General features: G+C 38.9%; 1 protein-coding gene and 1 long non-coding RNA gene across 11 annotated transcripts in view; both read right to left on the bottom strand.

Moving 5' to 3' along the window:
- The window catches only part of LOC306799014, a 604,175-nt gene that overhangs the window by 507,501 nt on the left and 77,357 nt on the right, over positions 1-19,317 (bottom strand). The window lies entirely within an intron of this gene.
- The window catches only part of SULF1 (sulfatase 1), a 135,854-nt gene that overhangs the window by 97,153 nt on the left and 19,384 nt on the right, over positions 1-19,317 (bottom strand). For 6 of the 10 annotated variants that reach the window (XM_079299502.1, XM_079299503.1, XM_079299501.1 and 3 more), the window contains exon 3: positions 1,629-1,694. The exons of the other annotated variants lie outside the window; for them this stretch is intronic. The gene's annotated coding sequence lies outside the window, so the exon portion shown is untranslated. The remainder of the gene's footprint in view (positions 1-1,628; positions 1,695-19,317) is intronic. 10 annotated transcript variants of the gene reach the window in all.

Here is a 19,317-nt window from a genome sequence, read left to right as displayed (position 1 = left end):
TGTAGTTAAAATAATTGAAACTTAGAGCCCTAATATATCCAGATTCTAATGAATTGTTCAAATATCTGGATGTCCATCACTAAGTTCCATAACTTGTGAGGATGTTTTCTGAGAATATTTGCAACATGCTAATTGAAATTTCTGTTTTGGGGATTCTTGTCTTAGCCTTCATAATTGTTCATTTGTCCTTTACTAAAATGAGATAACATTGAAATCATATATAAATTAGCACAAACAATTCCATTTTGTCTTTAGGCATCTGAAAGGTCACTACCATTATCTGCTTTATTAACCTGAACTCCTTGCTTGTCTTCTTCCTTTGATAAAAACCAGCTGGTTAATATCTACTGGTTAATATCTACTTCTGAACTGAGCTACTACTGGAATTTCAGATTCCATAGGCGACATCAGTCAGGAGGAGGTTCATGAACACAGGAAATATTTTGTTGACATGAGCCATAGTTTCAGCCTCATCTAGGCACAAGCTTCTGACAGAGGAGACATCTCCTTCCCCACAGTGCTGGCAGTGAGTCTCCCTGCACGTGTCAGCACAAACGCTCCTGGGCTCAGGGGAGCCAGGGGAGAGAACTCATCTGGCCAACTGCTAACCGTGACAGCCAAAAGCATTGCAGCAAACCAGCAAGCAAGATTATTTTTCAGATGGGTCAGCTCTTTCACTTGGGTCCCTGTGTTGTCACACCAGCTCCAGTGCTCTCATTGGAAAGGAGGAGAACCAGGGGTCACCACACCAGAATCGGCACCTGGGGCTTGGAGCCCCCACCTTGGACACGTGGGCTCTGAAACCAGCAGACAGTGCTTTCCTGCCTAAAAATCAGCCCATCAGTTAAAAGGGCATCTCTCTAGACTTCCTCTGTTCCTCTTTGTCTGCTCCCCTTCTCCAGGATCTCTCTCCATCTGGTGCACCACCCTTCTGGGAAGAACATCCAGCCCCTGGCTGCCCAATGCTTGTGCACTCTTGAGCAGCTCAGAGGGCTGACTTTGGCTTTGGAACAGCCATTCTTTACTGTTTCTTACAGCTGTGTGTAAGGGCAGTGCCAGAGGAGTCTCTCTTTTGAGGCTGGTGACTGCAGTTAGATTCTGCATTTGAGAACTTCTGAAAGGTCAATCTGAACCTTATTAGGAAAGCTCTGGTGACTTGCACAGACACCAGCAATCTGAACAATGAACACAGATGGGGAGCATTATTTCAGTCACAGCTGGGTACCTGGGACCAAAAAAAAAAAAAAAACATCCCAGGAAAACTGGGGCATTTATAACTCCCAGGGAATGCAGTGGGAAGAAAAAAAAATAAACCCAAACTGGAGATAGTGTAAATCAAAACTGAGGAACCTGAAATACCTACAAGCCTAATATTCTGCTAAAAAATGAAATGTAACCTTTTCTTCTCTAATGCAGAACAGGTTAATACAGTGGCATAAACAGTGGACTCATTGTCTCAGTTAATTGGAAAGGATTGTGAAGTTTAAATCATCTGTTTTTAGGCAGCCAAGATTGTGAAGGTCTGAATAAGTTTAAATCAAAAGCTGCCAGTATTTGGGAACTTTACAAATTACCTCAGAGTTATTAGTATGCCACAAATAAGTACCTGCAGTACCTCTAAATCTTACCTTTTTCTTAAGCAAGAAAGAAATATTATCATTATTTTTCCGCTCTCAGTTCAGTCTTTTTCTTTTCTGTAATAAATAAACCAATAGAAAATTATAACAATTTCTAAGGAATAAACTTAATAACATTTTGAAAGAAAAAAATCCAAACAAATCACTTTACCTATCTATTACTTCTAAAAGTAAATCCCAGCACAGTAAGAAAAACATTGTGTACAGGAATGTTTTTTTGAGCTGTCCCATAGACTTCACTGGGATCATTGTCTTAAGTTTCAGCAGGCAGCAGCTTCTGCAAAGTACATTCGTACTGCAATTTTCTTCATTTATAAACAATTTTTTCTTATTTAATAATTTTCTTGAGAAGATTATACAAGCAGTATACAGTATCTACAGAAAAAAATAGCTCTCTAAAGCTGCTTCTGCAGGTGCAAAGCAGAAATTCAGCAAGACTTATTTAGATTCCAGCCAGTAAGTTCAGTTAAGCTTGCTTCCTAATAAATCAAAATACAAACCAATGTGCTGTTAGGTTTTCAGTTTGGTAGTGTCTTTGAAAACCAGTAGGTCTTCTGCAATTTCACCTTGAAAATTTAAGCTCAGAATCTATACTGAACACTCTAAATGTTCAAAAATACACAGGCATGAAATAACTAGAGAAGTGAAAATTAATGTTGTGTTACATAACATGTGGCTTTGGATCCCTATTTGAGCTTTTACTAATGTATTATTTTTGTTGTTTGGTTTCCAATTTTTTAGCAGGGCAGTAATTGCTAGGATAATCAGACTGAAGGGTTTCTTTGACATTGTCCCTAGCTGCTATTGAACCTTTTTGCTCACCATTAATGTCATACAAGGCTGTGGGCAGCTAATGGAGACTTTCTCTCTGGATACCCTCAGCACTCTTGGGCATGTGTATTGCTCGGGCAGAGAGGTTAGGAATTAAAAAAGGCACTCTCACAGCCACTGACCCTCAGCACAGCTTGTCTGTCCCAGTAGCACAAGCTCTCCTTTGACCACATCAGAGGAGCCAGCAATGCTCTGCCAACCTTCTGAGTGCCATAACTCTTAGGTGACCAGTGCTAGGGATGGGTGAGTGCTCCAGAGCCCTTCCCACATGAGCTGGTTCAGTGAACAGAAGTGTTGGAGCATTCTTTTTTTTTTTTCCCACAGCAAAAGCTGTGATATAATGAAAGGCCAAGAAGTCAAAAATACATGTTTTTTCCACTTACTGTATTAGCTACACCAAGCCCCATGATGTAAGGAAATATCAGCCATCAGCTACAGTACAAGGGAATGGGAAGGAAGGAAAGAATGCAAATACTACAAGATGATTAACCATATCATTCATTCAGTTTTAAAACATTATTGAGGTCTTATTCTGTTTTATTACTGTTGCTTGTTCTAGCTACGTGGAGGGGTGCCTGTGATGCATAAGGCCAGAGTTTTAGCTTTAGTAATGTGAGTGCAAATCCCAAGAAAGGGTGACTGTGAAGAAGTACCAAAGGATGGATTTTGGCCCTCAAATTACTATTTTTCCCCTATTATTGTTGTTGTTATGGGAAACAAATTGGGCAAAGAATTTTTTGGAAGGAAAGGGCTTTCTAATGGCCAACAATGTAATAGCAAAGAAAGTAAAACAAATTATTAAGATGAAACTAAGCTAATGAAGAAAACAATGGATAGAACAGCAAATTAAACAGAGGGAAGATGCCTAAAAAACCATCCTGACACATTTCATGTTCACAGTCAATAAGCTGACTGCATGTGGACAAGAAAATATCCTTTTTTAGTTTGTAAAAATATCTCCCTCTTTCACTGAGAGAGATAGATGATTTTTTAATATAATATATATGTATATATTTGTTGTTTTTTTTTTTTGCTCCTTACTCGCTGGAGAACATGATAAGAAAAAACCAATAATGACCTAATGCACCATCTGGAGCGAAACACAGACTTTAGGAATCTTTTTATCTATACATGCAAAAGAGTAAGAATAAGATGATGAAATAGAGCATGATGAAATAGCCCTTGAATGACATATAGAAGAGTCAAACAGCACTGGAACCAACAGGAATCCTTCCATTTACTAAGTAGGCACTGAACAGGTCCATACAGAGCAGAAAAATACCTATGTAGATGGTAACTACCATTGTCAAAGTTTCCAGACCCCTGTTTTCCACATTCATGAGTATATGAAAATACAATGCTTTCCTGTAGGTGTACAAGAGTTCATTATGATGTAACTTTTGAGAGGAGGTTATACCATAATTTTGTTCTACGGAAAAAGGATTACTTTTTTTGCTTTAAATACTGCTGTGTTTAAATAAATTTATTGTTTCTGCCTTTGAACAGCAGGAGATTATATACTGCCAGATGGCATATTGTTTGGGAATTTGGGGGAATGGAAATGCATGTGTGACACTGAGAGAAATCTTCCCTATATAACATAGATAACCCATGAAACATGGAGAGGTTACTGTGGGCAGAACTTTTTCCATACCTGAGACACACTGGTGATGAAAAGTTTTTCAAATTACTCCAGAAGTGGTAATACATGGTTGTAACCACCTCCTGTGGTTGCAATCATCTGTTTTAATTTCACAAAAGAAACACTGTCACAAAGCCTCCAAGGAAGACCTGAGGGGCTGCAGGGAGTGTTGTGTGTGTTCCACTTCATCTCAGACAGACCTGAATTTATGCACTCAGTTTCATGCCAGAAGGGAGGTTTTCAGAAAACAGGAGAATACCAGACCTACATCTTCCTGCAGACTCAGCCTGAGACATTTCATTAATTCCTCAGATCTATGATGTACAAAGAATGTTCTCATGCAGCAGCTTCCCATTTCACTCAGAAACAACTCTATTCCACTGGACAACTCTGATTTCTGTGTGCATTTCCATATGTATAAATATTCTATACTAAGTTAGAAGAGCAAGATGATTGCAGATGTAATGCAGATGTAACTCACTGAAAAGAAAATGACCTGGAAAATATTTTGGTGCCAGAGTTCACAATTGCTAGTAAATGGACAGCAGAATCCAAATCCAGTTCCCAATACTTTCTTTTTTTTTTTTTTTTTTTTTTGTCTGGACCATGTACAAGAAGGATTGCAGAGCAGCTTGAGGAACCACAATTTATGTAAGCACTGAATTTTTTTCTGGCTTTGTCTTTCTCATTGACTTCAGTAGGCAGTAGGAGGTATTTCTGGAATATAACTTAATATTTCTCAGAACTGCACTCCATTATTGACATATAAGGGACCTTCAGTGTACACAGAACTCTCCCACTGCCTGGCACTGTTATCAGGCCATCTAGTCTTGCTCATAATAGATAGAGAAGACAGAGCAGCAAAAAGGCACCAAATGTCAGCAACTGATGAACCTCACTGACTCCAGCACTCATTCAGCAGCACTGCCATCACAATGAAACATCCATTGTTTAAAAAAAAAAGGATCAGCCTATGAAGATCAATGCAATGCCTATTTCTGTATATAAAACAGTACTGTTATAAATTATTTCATATGCTTTTAGATATTTACAACTCAGTAGGATTATCTCAGTAGACTAATTTATAAGCATTTTTGATCACTTACTGCTGAAGATGACTTGCTACCAATATACTGAATATAGAAGGAGCAGTTCAGCATCAGCCATTAAATGATCCCTGATATTCATTTCTGGGTGAGAAGGTACAGAAGAAAACTACTTGCTGTCATTTTTTTTAAGAGTAATTTTTAGCAATCATGAGCAAGCCACTTAAATAAAATTAGGTTACATGCATTTTTTTCTCCTGAAACCAACTTCAATAATTTATTTTTGCATTATTTTAGAGGATACAACTAAAAATTGAAGCAGTTGAATGCTTGAAAAACATACCTGTCTGATTTTGCTACACTGTGGAAAAATTGTGGCTACAGGATTCAAGTCTGCTTCCCCGTGTTTTGGTAGCTAGTTAGTGACAAAACTAGACAACTCTTTACTTCAAAACAACACAGGAGAAAATTCTGCTTTCTAACCATAAATATAGAAAAAAACTCCAAAAGTTTGAACACTTAGGGTATTAAAGTAAAAAATATATAAAGCCAACAATAGAAATAGACAATAGAAATAAAAGAAACACTCTGAAATAATATAAAAATATTAAGTTAAATGTAACTTTATTACTTTATATATGACTTGTGATTTTTCTTCCTTGATATAACCAGAGAGGTTATGGCATTGGTGGATAAGGGAAGAGCAACCAACATCATCTGCCTGAATTTGTGCAAAATATTTGACAATGTCTCCTTGTCCACAACCTGGAAATGTGTGGGTTTGGTTGAAAACTTGTTGGATAAAGAACTGTCTGGGGGGTCACACTCAAAGGGTTGGGGTCAGTGTCTCAATGTCCAAGTGAAGGGCAGTGAGAAGTGGAGCCCCCCAAGGGTGCACACTGAGACTGGCACAGTTTAACACTGCTGGTGACAAGGACAGTGGGATCCATGCACCCTCAGCAGGTCTGCCTAAGGTGCCAAGCTGTGTGGAGCAGCTGACACCTTGGAGGTGGAGATGCCACCCAGTGGGACCATGACAGGCTTAGGACAGACTCATAAAGTTCAACCAGGCCAAGTAGAGAGGGCTGAGCCTTGATTGAGGCAATCCTGGGCACAAGCACAAGCTGGGCAGAGAATGAATCAAGTGCAGCCCTGGGTAGAAGGAACTGGGGGTGTTGGTTGGCAAGAAGCTCAACATGATCCAGAAAGCCCTGAAGCCCAGAAAGCCAAAAGTTTGGGCTGCATCAAAAGAAATGTGTCCAGCAGGTGAGGGGAGGTGATTCTCCCCCTCTACTCCACTCTCACAAGACCCCAGATGGAGTGTTCCACTGAGCTCTGGGACCCACAACACAAGAAGGATATTGAACTGCTGGAACACACCCAGAGAAGGGGCACCAACATTAGAGGATTAGAGGTCTGGAGCACTTCTCTTCTGAAGACAGGCTGGGAGAGCTGGGGTTATTCAGCCTGGAGAAGAGAAGGTTCTGAAAGGACCTTAGAGAAGCCATTCAGTACCTAAAACCTGCCTACAAATAGCTGGGAAGGGACATTTTACAAGGGCATGTAGGGGCAGGACAAGGAGCAATGGCTGAAAGAGGGTAGGTTTAGATTAGATTTTAGAAAGAAATTGTGTAGTGTTAGTGTATGAGGCATTAGCACAGGTTGCCCAGAGAAGCTGTGGGTGTCCCATCCCTGGAAGTGTTTGATGTTAGGTTGGATGGGCCTTGGGCAGCCTGGTCTTGTGGAAGGTGTCCCTGCCCACGGCAGAGAGTGGAACTAGATGATCTATAAGGTCCCTCCTAACCCAAACCATTCTATGATTCTGTGTGTCTATGATTGATTTTATTTGGCAAGTGTACTAATACTGAATAGAACCAAAAACTTTGGGGATATTCCTGTTATCATCATTCCAATAGCATCAATAACTGAGGAAAGGGGGTAAAAATATATATCACCTTAGAAATATCAGAAAGGCAACAGAACCTCCTTGACATAGAGTTCTATACAACCATTATAATTTTTCAGGGTGTAAAGCACTCCCATGTTTCTAGTATGCAATTGTGAGGGCAGAAAACTATTAATTTGCATTTGAAAGGATGACTATCTTAGTTAAGGCATTTGGAAGACCTGGCAGCCACAAAATAGACCTAAACTGTTAACTGATACTCAAAATACATAAAGGGGGAGGTGCAACAGGAAATTTCTTAGATGTGACTTGATGAGGGTTAATGAGCCCTCAATTATGTGTGTACTTCTTGGTTGATAAAATATGAACATATTCCTCTGCCTTACTGCTCAGGAAGATTTTTCAGCAGCAAAATACAGCTTTTTGTTTAGCAAGAAGCACAACCTACTGACAAGGCTGTTTCAGACAGAAAAATATCTCAGGGGTCCTATAAAGCAGATTTTCCTATATTCCAGTACTTAAAATAAGAAAGTGTAACTTGATACTTGACCACTCCTTATCACCTTCTCAACATAAATGTCATTACAATCAATGAATGAAAAAGAAAGATGACCTTAATTAAAAATACAAGGAGCAATTGAGGAAAGTGAAACATGAAGGAAGAAGGGAAAGAAGCTCACTTGCTGGAAATTTGTCTCTCTTATTTACAGAATGCACAAGTTTACTAGAAAAAGACAGAAAAGAAAATAAATGTAAGTAATAAATCTTTTGTGTCAGCTTGTTAATGTTAAAGAACAAAATGCTTTTAAAAATTTTTATTAGCTCTTTTTTTTTTTCTTTTAAGAAATATGGAATCATTCCATGGACACAACTGAGCTCTGCCTTCTGTTAAGGGTTGCAGCACCATTGAAGTTTGAAATAATTTAAGCTGTTCTGCTGTGCTTCCAATTCCCCTACCTTCTTTATTTTTTTTTTTCAGTGGATTGAAATGTGACCAAATAGCAGCATGACTGTGAATGGAAAAGATAATTCTCACATAACATTCTTCTCAGTGCTTTGGGGAAAATGCTCACATACAAACACATTTGCTGATGTCTGATTCAAGATGTGGAAAAAAAAAAAAAAAAGAAAAAGAAAAATCTATGAGGCTTTTTTTCTGAAATTGGAAACACACTTTAAAACTCTCCTATGATTTGTTTTGTTTAGGCTAATTATGACTTCTGCTTTATGTTGCCACAATAGACACTAAACATTTGCAATATATTTACTGAGATTAAAAGGATTATGGGATGAATTTGTATCTATTATGCCATTAGCCTTAAGCAACACTGCTTTAGTAGTCAGTGGGAATATATTTTTATAAGTCAAAAAGGTGACTTATCAGTGTTACCAGACATTTTGCATTCTCAGTGCATTACATAATAAGGAGTGCAAGCAAATTTTGCTCTTCAGAAAAAAAAAACCAAAACTCTTTTGCTGAAAATTTCTGTTCCTATATTGACAGAGCTTGGTTAAAGATGGAAGCAAAAACCTCATGGATTGGTTGGGAAGTATACTTGTACTGCATCTCTCATGTCTGTGCAATTTGTTTATTTTTATGTCCTTATAATGAATTCAAAAATGGGAAATTCCTGAAGTAAAGTATGTCCCAAAGAGTGAAAGCAACATTAAATGTTCTAACAGTAGAGATACAGGGATTTACTTCTGTTGTGCCTCCCATGCATGTGCACACAGAAAAAACATTTACTTTCCTTATTAAAACATGATGGTAGAACTAGTTCTTACTAAGACCATTTTTTCCACATTCGACTTACAAAATCTAAATTAGATTAGAGTCAACTTCAGCCACATTGTCTCTTCTTCCAAGGAGAAGGTTTTTTTTAGTATCTATGTATCTTTTGAGTTTCTCTAACAATATGAAGGACTGTGAAACCTCTTAGCAATAAAAGCTATTTTAGATCTTAAAAATTAATGTCTACTTTCTTTCATGCAGCTTTTCTATTGTCAACTTTTCCTGAAGTCTACAGCTAGAAAATTGATATCAGCTTTTTTCTCTTAATATCATGGTATACACAATATCAATTCACCAGTGAAACTCAAGGCCCTGATGTATAATTGTGGAAATTTATATGCTATTAAATGAATTAGTTCTTCCAACTCTTCCATTTTCTATATTCTATCTCTGTGCAAGTTTATTAACCCTTTAATAGAGTCAGCAGAAAATGAGGTCTATCCCAATGGGAGAGCTCCCAGTGCTTCTTATTCATAGCTTGGCATATGAACTAGTTTAAAAATACTTCAGTGTACATCAAGAGTAGCTGAGGAGATACCATGGAGCACATTCATCTTTGTTTGACATGAGACTTCTAATTTCTGGCGGATTAACAGAGCAAGAGCTGGGAGGACAGATTTTGAAATCTCCCAGAGGCATCAGAAATCAAGGATCAGTGCAGAATCAAGATCTGTGTTGAGGCTCCAAGCTACAAGTGAGGAGCCTAAGACACTATTTCTGACCCATCATCTTGCTGGGCAAAGATTAGACCCAACATGCTGGTGACAAGGACACTTTTGCCTTGTCAGAACTCGTGTGTCTAAATTATCCTGCTCAGGAATAGACAGCTTACTCTCTCCAGGAAGTTAAAAGAAGAGCTCAAGCCTTGTGTGGTCAAAGCTCTTGTGATACAGAGAACACTGCTAAAGAAATTAGAAACATCCTTCTGATGAGAGTGGCCACATGCATCTCCTCTACAGGGGTACCTGTAGCACAAGCCTGTGGGCTTCAATGTCACATTTATTTGAGGAATGCTGAGCCAGCTTCAATGCATATGTACAGAAGAGTTTGCACCAGTGCAAGAAGTCAATAAATGGCATTGTAGACAAGCTGTGAGATTCAGAGACATTTACAGATTTGTGGTGATGACTGCTACTACATTACAGTTACCTATGATCAGTGACAAAGGGATGGATAGTGGAGAAGCATGGATAAAAACTGAGTAAGACCATGCTTGCTAGCACTCAATTCAGCAAAAAGGTCAAAGGGAGCAGGACAGTAGCCAGGTTTTAAGAAGTAAATGTTGCTCAAGTTTAGGTTATTTTGAGTCTTTTAAATGCTAAACCTTATAAACAAGTCTCATAAATGAGTATTCCCCCTTACCATAACCCTATACTGAACCATGGAATTTTCTTTCACTTTTTTCACATTGTGAAACTCTGACAAAGATGGCTCAGATGTGAACTGAGCTTCAGAAGACATGTATTTCACTGTAGATATTCAAGAACTGGATGAATGGTGGCCACATCACTTGCATAATGGATGAGTTAACAGTTGGTTATCTTCTCTTACATGCCAAACAAAGTTCTTAATCAAAAAGTGGTTCAGATATTTTGTCTTATTACAGGGGAAATTGAAATTGTCTTTCCTAGAATACTACCAGAGGTTAGTAGTGTTCCTAATTCCTGGCATTGAATGAATTGAATGTTCAGTGCTATTCACAAAGTAGCTAAGCTCAGAGTGCAGGAGGCTTTTTAAGGGGGCAGGCATCAACAAACTCAGGTAGAAATCTGTCTAAAATTACAGCAAATATTCTCTAAACTAGGGTGGCTTTGGACTTTGTATGCTTTAAGCTGATAAATTTCAACTCTGTTGGTTAACTCTTTATCTGGCTACAAACAGAATTTTAAAATAACTTCAAAAGGGCAATACATGCATCAATAGGATATGCATACTGGACCAAAATTAGATTGTTATAACTGTCAGTTCTAAAGTTACAGAGACATATAAGAAGCACCACTATGAAAAATTGACAATAAATTATGGGAAGAAGCCACATGAAGATGAGGGAAGGCAGCATTGCTGTAAAGCAGCAAGATATTCAGGTGAAATAATACCACTAATATCAATGATAATTAGGGTTCCAGACTGTGGGGTGCCGTTGTTTGAAACTGATATATTCTAGGACTCCAAAAGTTCATTTAAAGTCTTCCCAAACTTCTGTAGAAGGCAATAAAAAATCCATACTGAAAATAAAGCCTAAAGTCAAAGTAAAAATCTTGCATAGTTTTAGTTTATATGTTTTAGGTAATAGTCCTCAACATTATTCTGTTGGACTGCACAGCAAACCACTGAATTTGAGATACTCTTTGAAGGAGATTTTAAAGATGTCTAATGTGGCCAGACCTGGCCAAAAGCAGGAAGATCACCTTCTCATTTGAATGTATTTTGGAGAAATACTTCTCCTGCAGTTCACTGTGACTGGAAGATCTCTTCAAAGGTGAGCTAAGAACAACTGCATATATCACAAACTATAAGCTGCAATGAATTGCTTTAGTATACTGCCTTTTATAAACATCCAGTTTACTCAGAGAAGTCAGGATGAAAATCAAGAATAAAATTTAATTTAAAGTAAGAAAATGAAAACAACAAGTTATGGGCAAGTGTTCAAGCAAGATAAGCAACAGTCATTAAGTTAGAGAATGACACTTGGTTGGAGGTGGCAGTGGATCTCCTCAAGACAGGACTGATAAAAGGACCTAGGTGGACTGGAGCAATGTGCATCAGGATCCTAATGGAATTCAGCAAGGACAGACATAAAGTCCCTTTGCTCAGAGCTCATTAAATGGCACCTATGCTCAATGTTTTGGCCTACAGTACAAAGCCAGCTGTGATGAACTGAAGCAAGATCAGTGGAGAGCTATCCAGATGTTCTGGGGAGGAGCATTTGCCCTGCAGTGAGAACCTGGGGTTGCTCCTCCTGGAGATTAGCTGGACATGGGGGGGCTTCAGAGCAGCTGCCCAGTGCCTGTAATTAGGTAATAAAGAGAGAGCCAAGCTCTGTCAGGGTCAGCAGTGCATGGCAGAAATACAAGAGATAATGGGCACAAGCTTAAAACAAAAGAAAGTCAGGCTGGATATAAATCAAAGCAAGCTTCTTCCCTGAGACAAAGTCAAATAGCAGAACAAGTTGCAGAACAAGGACTCTATGCACTCAATATCTTCTGGGATTTTCAAGATCCAGGTGAATAAAGTCCTGAGCACCTGGATCTAATCTCATAGCCTAATTTTATCACCACCTGAGACCTCCCAAGGCCCTTTCCAACCTGAATCTTCCAGTGTTCCTTCTGCAAATATATTAAAAGTTCAATATATTTGTGAGGGGCCTGGTTGAGAGAGTCTTCACAGGAAATGTTGGCTTTCCTTGTTCTTGACAGAAGGATAAAGAATTGACTTAGCCATCCCCATTCAGAATATTTATGGATGAATGTAGTGCTAATCATACAATTGTGCTTTGTGAGAACTCAGTGTTTTACACTGAGAACTAAACTAAAATGAAATTTTAGTGTGAATATTGGCTGGTTCTTTCCCTGCCCTAAACAGTCAAGTCTTTCACCATCACTGCACATTATTGAGTGTCTTATAACAAAGCTCCATGCAACAAAATTTGATGTGGCATAACAAAAGGAGACATCCCAAACTTCAAAATTCTACAATGGTTATTCCTGAGACTGAGGGCAGGGAGAGCTGCAGAACGAGCTCTTCTCCTCTCAAGAGTGTGGTACCTGAAGAACATGACTGCCTTTCCATCAGAGCAGTGTCCTGAGGACAGTTTCTGCTGTCTCTGGAACTTTTTTACAGGATGATTGAAAAAGTGTTTTCAAGTGAGCACACCAAGGACTGAGACCCCCTAACTAGCCAAGAGCATTCTGTCTCACTCTGTGTGTGGCAGTAGCTACAAAAGATGGCCAGACAGAAATGGAAAACATAGCAATATTTCTAGATTTTTGCAGAAGCAGTGCACTCAATAAATTGCAAATGTAACAATTCTGTTCATTTGTTCTTCGTGACAATAAAGAAGATGCTTGGAAGGGACCCATTAACCAGACAGATTTTTTTCCCAAAATTTGTTAATCTCTAGCAAGAGAACTGACAAAATCATCACTAGCAAAATAGAGCTGGAGACATGAAAGAAGAAGGCTTGACACTTCATCATCAATGCCACAAGCTATTAATTTCTCTCTGAAAATCCAGTTTAACAATTTTGATTCAGGAAAGATGAATGGCCATAGCAGGGAAAGTAAACATGAGCTCTGGAAAGTCTTTCTGGTTAAGCTGGAAAGGCTGCAGCCAAGATATTTCCTACTTAACCTTCATCAAGGAAAAGGTCAAGAAAGGCCAATGTGTTTAAGCAGGGCACAGGATGGAACAGAACAAAACTTCCTATGAAAAAGATTAAGTTCACATTCTTTTGGTCTTCATTAAAACTATTCCTCATCTTTCCACACTTTCATTTAAAGCAGTTTCCTGACAGCATTGAACACAAGATCTTAAAGTGTCTTCTTGTCAAAAAATAAAAGTGTAAATGGAAAACAATATGTGTACTGTACACAAAACAGGGAAAAGTAGGAAGGATGTATATGAAGAAAAAAAGATAAATAATACCTTTAGCCTTAACAAATTATATAATCGGTGGTATGCAAGGTAATCATCCACCCTGTACTTCCATGTACACATATCTAAGTTGAACAGTTACTAAGGCATATGTGGCTTTACCAAAGTGGAAAATTTATGTTTTATATGAAACTTCTAAGGAAGAAAGAATTTTCTTCAAGCACTACAAAAGAGATGGAAATTAATTTCTACAGGTATGTAATTTCCAAACTGCTTAGAAAACAAAATAACTCTGCTTTGACACTCTCACCTCCCCATGTCCATTGTCCATATAGTTACTGCACAATAGAATATAATACATGGTAAATGTCACACTCAGGATTTCTCCTGGAAAAACAGATAAACATATCTTTGAGCAGACTGATATGTGAATGGATCACCAGATATGTGCAACAAGCACACAGAAATGCTACTGAGAGAGAAAAAGAATATATTTTCTTTTCATCCTCCACTTACCAAAGCTGGTCTGCCTTCCTCTGGGATATCTATCAGTCATGACTCAGACTCCTATTCTGTCTATTTTAGAAGTTTACTAGTCTCTCAGTTTATTATGTGACGTCTCTTTTGCCCTATAATGTCAGCATGGCACTTTCTTGCCCACCTCAATTTTCCTTCATTGTTCATTATCATTTTTCCTATTAATTGTATTTGTTGGCAATTCATGATGAACAGGGGCAAAAAGCTTCTTCAAACAGTGAGAGTGGCCCACACATTGCTTTGAAGATAAGGACTGAGACATGGACTCCTCATTTCATACCAGATGTGACTCAGCAAGGTGTCTGGAAGAGATGGGTGAGGCATTCTAGGAGACCTGCTCTGCCTGCCTGTGTTAGGCTCTCATCCAAAATAACTGCAACACTTTTTTTAGAGATGAGTTGTTTGACAGTTGGGTATGACTTCAAAAACCCAAACTCATAAATACATGCATTACTGAGATCAATTCTAAACTGAGAAGCCCAGCATGTTCTTCTACTGTAGGCAGGGAAACAGCAACTCTGGCAGCCACTGGTGGCTGGAGACTAAAACAAACCAGTGAATAATTCAAATAGCTACCAGATTTGACACCCTGGTGCTCCACATGTCTGTGTCTCTCTTCCACTGTCATGGTAGCATTAGTGTCATGGTTCAGGCTTCAATGCTGAAAATGCAGAATGGTTGGATTGCTGTTGTTATCTGAATGATCTGTGGCTGAAGGGAAATACTCTTGTGGGAAATGAAAATTTGCTGTGCACTGTGTGTTGCCCTGGGGCTCCTCAGGTGTGTGTATGAGTTATCTCCAGCAGAGGAGTGAAGCAGACAGGTCACAGCAGCAGCAGCATCATCTGAACTGGAGCTGCTGATGCCCATATTGATGACCCCATTAAACTGTAGACATTATGTAGGAAACAGCTTTATTCAAAGCAGCCTTGAACCCCAGCACCCAAATGCAGTGATAGGTATATGAATATGATTGCAGAACTCCCTCAACACAAATTCAAGCTCCTCACCAAGTGATTCTCTCCAATAACCCTCTGGATTTCTTAATAATAGCTAAGGATTCCTGCACCTCATATGAAAGGAGGAATACACAAAGTACACACGATATTCCTGTTCTGTAGCTACCAGAAAGAGCAGTGAATTCTCCAGTCTTACATACAAGGTAGAGAGGGCCCCCAAAACTCACAATATCAAGATACATTTGCACAATATCACTTGTCCAAGACAGCACATACATCAGTTCTACTTGGCCATGGCCCTGTTTTATCTGGCTTTTGCAGACCACTTTGCATGTTGGCAACTATTATCCTCTCTAAAGGTTTCACAGGATTTGATAGATGTCCTCTTTGTGCTATAAATATCCATGGCACCCAAGACCAAAACAAATAGCTGTGACACAGACCTGTTTCTTGAGACATAGTTGTATTGCATATCAAACTCTTCACAAGCTGATGATGGGCAAAACTGTGCAAAATTTGTGGAGAGGAAATGTTTGCAGAGCAACTTATTGAGAGACAAAACTGGATGTGAGCTGCAAAGGATGGAAACAAATCTGAAAAAATGGTGTATCTCTTTCAGTACCTCTCTGTAGCTGCACATCTTCCTATGTTGAACTGCTATTTTTTTAAGGATTCTGGTGATCTCTGATGATTTATACCTCAAAGTCTCTTCATTTTGCCCTTCCTCACTTCAGAGGACCTCTGCTTTAGAGGAATTCTCCACACCAAGCAGAAAGAAAACAAAGCCCAAATTCAGTGGCCTTTTTCACTTAGGAGTTGAGTTGCAGAGCAAGTAGAGCACAGGAAGCCTTCCTCTGTAAGCCTATATATTGGCAATGGACTGAAGTTTACAGTGGTGTAAAAAGTACCAACATGCTACTGATATGGAGGTAAAAGAAACTACTGGGATTCCTGACAGACACTTGTGTTCACCTCAGAACATTTTTATTGGTCTAACTGTGGTAGTCTCCCTAAATCCTATCACCTCCTGGTGGCCAAGCAGATAGTGTTACAATCTCAGTTCATAAATTGGCCCTAGATGTATGATAGATAACAGCAAGGTAAATTCACATATGTTTTACTGAAGAGACATTCAAGATTTCAGATGTTATACATAAAATAAAATAGCAGGGAATGACACCAAAGGAACCTTTGCTCAATATTCCTAAAAGGTTGGATTAATATAGAATTCTTTATTGTCACAAAGTTACCAAAACCCAAATATTAGTCTAAAATCTATGATTCTTATCATTTCTGCAGTCCTTGGGGGAAAAAAAAAAAAGTGGTAATTAAAAGGCATCCTGTGCTGGTAATTTACAGGATGTTCAGTTTATTATTGCACTACTGTTCTCTAATTTGTGACTGGCATGACCCTAGGCAGTCAAGTCACTGGGAGATAATCCACAAAAGATTCAGCATAGATAGATCCGGAAACATGAGTCCTGAATCTTTTACTTTTCTCTCTTTCTTCCATTCTTTGTCCCGCATCATATTCCTCTAAGATCATCTATTATTCCTCATTGTGATTTTACTGCTTGTAAGCACCACCACCACCATCTCTGATTGCCCTAAGCTTTATCTACCCCACAGGCCTTTGAAACATTCTTCAAGTAACAACATTGGGTGATTTTAAAAATGTTTTTCTATGAACTATATAATTTACATTCACTTTTTTTTTAAATTTTTTTTTTTTTTTTTGCCAGCATAACCCAGCAATAAAACAGGTGACACTTTGGAGGAGTGCAGTGTTCCATTTCTACAGACAGTACTAAAATTACATTTAATCTAAGTGTCCTAGTCTCTCCAAGGGAATGATATCTCCAGGGTTCAAATGAAATGGTTCATGCATTCTTCTGTGGAAAGTATAGGAGACACATTAAAGAGCTGTGTAGGAATTACATCACAGCTGTTCAAACACAGTGTATATCCATGGCATTGCTCATCTATGGGCTAACCAAGAAACTCAAGACGATATCAAGTTCTTCCAGGTTAAGCTCCTTAGCAATCTTGCAAAGCAAGGAAGCAAAGCAAAGCAAGCATATGGAAAGAGGCAGGTGCCTTTGAAGATTTACAAAAGGAAATCCTGCTTGCCTACTGCAGTGCCTGCAGGTCTTAGGGGGACTCTCTTCATTGATCAGAGATAGAACATGCCTTTAAGTAGCTGCTGTGTAAGTATTTAAGACCCAAGGAACACCTTGGCTACACAGGCTAGATCCTACCCTCAGAATCTCATTCATGTTTTTAAAGCAGCAGCTGAGCAAGCATTTCTGTTTCTTTTCTCTCCACTACTTACTAGCTTCTCTCCAAAGCCTAGTTGTTGGGTTAGAGAGCCAGAAATTGTAAGGGAGGACTTTCCATATTCTGGGTGACACTGCAGCTATTCTCTAAATAAAAAGGGATATGTTTCATTAAAAGTGCAAAAAAATTTAAAAATTTAGCCTTGTGTTCATGGTGGCACTGGCACAGTCACACACATCTGTTATCACACTCCTACTGTGGACACACACAGTGCCCCAGTGTGTGGGGTGAGTAGGTATAGTTCAACCAGTAGCTGAACATCTTACAGCTCTCTGTCCCCTAAAGGGTTGGCCATATTTCCCTTTCTCACCCCAAGCCACCAGCTCCAACCACTTCCATTGCTCCATGTGGACCCTCTGTCCACTGGCGAGATGAACCACCTCAGTAGGCAGGCAGCCAACAGAGCTTCCCAGTGCTCTGATGAGTTCATTCAGCTCTCCAGGAGGTGAGCCAAGAGCCAAACCTGGCACGAGGAAAGAGATGGGAGCACACTGCTGGAGGCAGAGGATGGGAGGATCAAGGATGGGTTTCTCCAGGGCAGCAAGCTATTCTGCTGTCTGAGAGGAGACAAGAAACCTCACCCTCTGCTGCAATAAAACCTCTTTAACAAAATGGGAGTTATCAGACGACCGATCAGAAATTTCAGGGGGAACTGATTACAGTAAACCTCAGGAAAAAAAAGTTGGGTTGTTTTAATTGCCAGGCACAACATGCACAAACCCACCTTGTTCACACAGCCTGCATGCATTTACTTAGGGAGATTTGGGATTTTTGTTAGTTTCCTTCATGTTTCTGGAGCTGCATGCAAGCCAGCTGTCTCAGCAACCAGGAGGATTAGGTTTAAAAAGCCAGAAACCAGAGATCTGAACTTCTCACGTTATATCTTGACTCTTACACTTGAAGCTTTACAAAGGAGGCTAAATATCTTCAGACTACTGATAAAAGTCAGGAAAGTTGGCAGTTTTGCAGACATTTACAGGCTTGGCAACACATTTTTCTGTTTTTAAGTGAAAACAGACAAAACAGTGCACATGGTAGAATAACGAACATCTTGGCACAGTGCAATTACAATACTGGAACAGACCACTATTCAGTTTTAATAGATGCTTTTGAGAAAAACAATCCCCTCTGTTCAGCTCCCTGTTACATTTATTCTCCAGAACTCTAGTGCCAAAAGCTTCCCCATCTTCTCTGTGGGCTTTCCAAACAGAGTTCACCTCCTGTGAAGCACCACAAAAATACAGCTGCTGTCAAGCAGCTCCTCTCCTTGCTAAGATGGGTTAGAGTCACATCACAGAGAAATGGCAGCATGCAGTGCCATAATTATATTCAAACCAGGAGAGGATTTTTTTTAGAATATAATATCACTGTCTTTCTAGTCTTTTGATTCCATATAGAAACTCCATGAAGCATTCTATGGATAATCTAGCACTGATCTACAGCCTGGATTTCTATAGTACCACATATAGAAATCTTCCAGTATATATTCCATCAATACTACCAAATTTGCAGACATAAACACTATAATGCAAGTTTATATTTAAGTGTGAGGTTTTTTTTTTTTTACTACCAAAGAAATAAAAAAAAAAAAAGGAAATGATGATAAAATCTTATGTGTACAGGTCAACTATTAAAAAAAATGTTTCAGCATAACCAAACCCCCAGTGATGGTTGTGATTGGGAAGGTTCAGAGCTCCAGGATTTATAGAGCACACACAGTAACAAAGGCTTACCAACCTTTTCAGCAGATTCTGAAAGTGGGAACTAAGATTCTGGGAAAATCACTGACACTAAATCTGCTGCATGCATTAACCATAAGATGAAACGAGTATTAATTTTCTCAGAAAATAAAATTCTTAAGACACCTAAAATTAAAATGGAATCACTCTCACCAGTTAACAGCCTTTGAGTATGAACAAGCAATGCTAGACAAAGATGTTGCAGGGTCTCTCAAAAGCAGTCTACTGACATAACTGAAATATGCTAAAATAATTCAGCTAAAAAGAGTCTGGTTTGGCCATTAATTTATTAATTACT

This window comes from Erithacus rubecula (genome assembly GCF_903797595.1).
Source record: "Erithacus rubecula genome assembly, chromosome: 3".
Classification (NCBI taxonomy): Eukaryota; Metazoa; Chordata; class Aves; order Passeriformes; family Muscicapidae; genus Erithacus; species Erithacus rubecula.
Note: the sequence above shows the minus strand (reverse complement) of the source record. Positions and strands in the feature narration are given on the sequence as shown.